Source organism: Adiantum capillus-veneris, chromosome 17 (genome assembly GCF_014529385.1).
Source record: "Adiantum capillus-veneris isolate H3 chromosome 17, ASM1452938v2, whole genome shotgun sequence".
In the NCBI taxonomy this organism is placed as follows: domain Eukaryota; kingdom Viridiplantae; phylum Streptophyta; class Polypodiopsida; order Polypodiales; family Pteridaceae; genus Adiantum; species Adiantum capillus-veneris.
This window is the reverse complement of record NC_140947.1, coordinates 134,791,627-134,794,441: the sequence shown is the minus strand read 5'-3', so window position 1 is coordinate 134,794,441 and position 2,815 is coordinate 134,791,627. Positions and strand designations below refer to the sequence as shown.

Sequence of the window (2,815 nt, the reverse complement as noted above, 5' to 3'; positions counted from 1 at the left end):
CGATGAAATGTTGGAGCATCATTGGAGTTGGGTGGTTGAAACAAATATCCCCATATCCCCCCCCCCCCCCAAAAAAAAAAAAACCCCAAAAACTAATTAATTAATGCTTTTGTAAAAAAGTTGTTTCGGGACCTAGTGGCTGTATGTTGCTCTTGGATTAATTAATTAGCAAGATTCCATGTTTTCTTATGTGAGTTTAGAGGAAATGGATAGCTCAGGCTTGTTCACGTGGAAAGCAAGATTCCATGTTTTCTTATGTGAGTTTAGAGGAAATGGATAGCTTAGGCTTGTTCACGTGGAAAGCATATCTCGAGATCACAAAAGACAAAAGCATAACGATTTGTCACGTCAATGACAATTCCGAACATAATCAACAAATCGTACAACCTTGTTTGCGTAGAAAACATATCTCAACATCACGAAAGACATAACCGTAACGTTTTGTTACGCTGACATCAATCTTAAACATAATCAAAAAATTGCATCAACACAATAGAGCTGGTACTCAAGATGATTGTTAGAATTCAGTTATTAGGTCCATAGTTACATAAGGTCAGGAATACATGCTGGGAGTAAATAACCAAAATGGCTGCAGAGCAAAAAAACCCAGCAGCTGTCCAGATTGTCCTCACAAAAACACCAGCAGATATTGACAATCTACACCAGCAAAAAAACCCAGCAGCTGTCCAGATTGTCCTCACAAAAAAGCCAGCAGATATTGACAATCTAGTCGACAAGATGTCTGTTTAGCAAGTTCGTAAGCCTGCATAGGAGTGCATTCAGCTTGCTGAGCTGTGTTTTCAACTTTGATACTTCAGTACGCAGCACTGCGATTTGCTCCTCTAGCTTGAAAACCTGTATATCAGCGACATTTGTTTCACATTCATCGATTGCGTCTTTTAATCTATCTATTGCATCCAGGACATCAGATCGAAGAGCTCGATAGCCCTCCGGTTGATTCCTAGAGACCTCGTGCAAAATTTCTGTCACCATCTCCTCGACCTTGTCCAATCGTGGATCTTGAATTTCATCCAACGACTCGTCTACTTGCGTCTCTGTCATAGTGTCCACCAAGTTCGTCTGGTCCATTTTACCCTGCATCCACAGAATAGAAAGTTTTAGTCTCATCACATGCAACAAATAGAAGCAATTACAATGAACTAGCAATACATTGTATCATGCAACTGTTGTGACGCCAACACTATGCACCAACGGGATGTACTCATCGCCTATTTGCGGACTCGCTCAGTTTTGTTCATCTTCGTGATTAGTTCGCACGCTCGCTGGACTGTTGAGAAGATGTTTGATAGTTAGCAAAGTGCAAAATCAAAATCATTCCTATGCGTATTCATGAGCATACCTCTCAATTCCTTGCCAGCGGGAGTGGAACCAGTCGGCACGTGGGTGAGTTGTACTATACTCATCGTTGTTGATGAAGATACTAGTGACATCTTGGTAGGTTGTGGTTGATGGATAAACCATGCATCTCCAAAGAGCTTTCGTCTTGCCTAATTGCATCCCCCGGCCTTGGTAAGGTGTAACCCACGCCGACGACGGATAATATTTCCCAGTTTTTAGCATCTTGTGCACAGTCGACAAGAAATCGTTTCCCAATGGATGTCCTAATCTAAACTTCCAGAACATATATGTCATATCAAATATATTTGCAGGCGTCAAACAGACTTTTTTCTTCAAGTCGTCACCGCCATACAAGCTGTACAACTCTATTCCCTTGTTAACCTCATCTGCATGAATATTGTGCATCATGACTCGAAAATACGGCTGGTCTTGGTCCTTCAAGCAGTAGCCAAGCATACCCTCGAAGGTATGCATATTACGCTGTTTCAAAGCACGGCCATCCCACCAGCAGGCAAAGCCTTACCCCAGCCCAAGTACTGTTTCACTTTCCTATTTCTTGCGACCAAGGAGCTAGTCCAAAGCCGCATTACCATCTGGAAGTGCAAGTGAAAAAGAGTGCCGCCTCTTTCAACAGCACAAAGACCAACAATTGTCTCCCTTTCGAGGAATGCATGCATAGAAGCTAACAAAGCTACATCAATATCGCAACCCCCTACAGATACCGTCAAACTAACCTCCATGACCCTAGAGCTTTTCGGCTTCTCAGTCCTGCTACTACCAGTTGGCAATGACTGCCTTTTTCGTTTTTTGATACATTGCCCTCAGTTGCATCCTGTCTGCAGCGGGCCTCCACATTCCCCTCACTTGCGTGCTCCCTACAGCAGGCCTCCACATTCCCCTCATTTCCGTGCCCCCTGCAGCAGGCCTCTACATTCCCCTTACTTGCATGTTGTCTGCACCGGGCCTCTGCCTTGAGGCGAACCATAGGCCTTTGCATGAAACAACAAGATGCAGCACAATACGAACACAACAGGACGCTCTCAGCCTATTGACTTCAATTCACCAGACAATCGACACCATAAACAAAAAAGCACAGCACATGTTACCTCCTCCTGGTTAGATTCAGCAGGAGCTTGCGTGCGCAGGGAAAACGGACTGAACCACGTCACGACAATTGAGTAAAAAGATCAGGCATCTTACAAAATAACCAAATACACGCGTTTCTGTCCACCAGTAAGTGCCGCGAGCTGTCCTGACACACGCCAGACCGCCTGGGTCGCCTCCGATTTGCTTCCTGAAGTTTGCTTCGCATCTACACAGATTCGCACTATTCCCAGCAAGAAAAACCCGTTTTGGGCACCTACTGGGATGGGGCAAGCAAAAATACCTATGATAAGTGATCAAAAGGAGGCAAGGTAGCAAGAGGAAAAGCAGACGTATGGATAAAGCCTTGTGG

The 2,815-nt window shown here is 44.4% G+C and overlaps 1 pseudogene; it reads right to left on the bottom strand.

Annotated features, from left to right (window-relative positions):
- Positions 1-726: 726 nt before the first annotated feature.
- On the bottom strand, positions 727-2,356 carry LOC147438130 (uncharacterized; annotated as a pseudogene).
- Between the last annotated feature and the right edge of the window lie 459 nt (positions 2,357-2,815).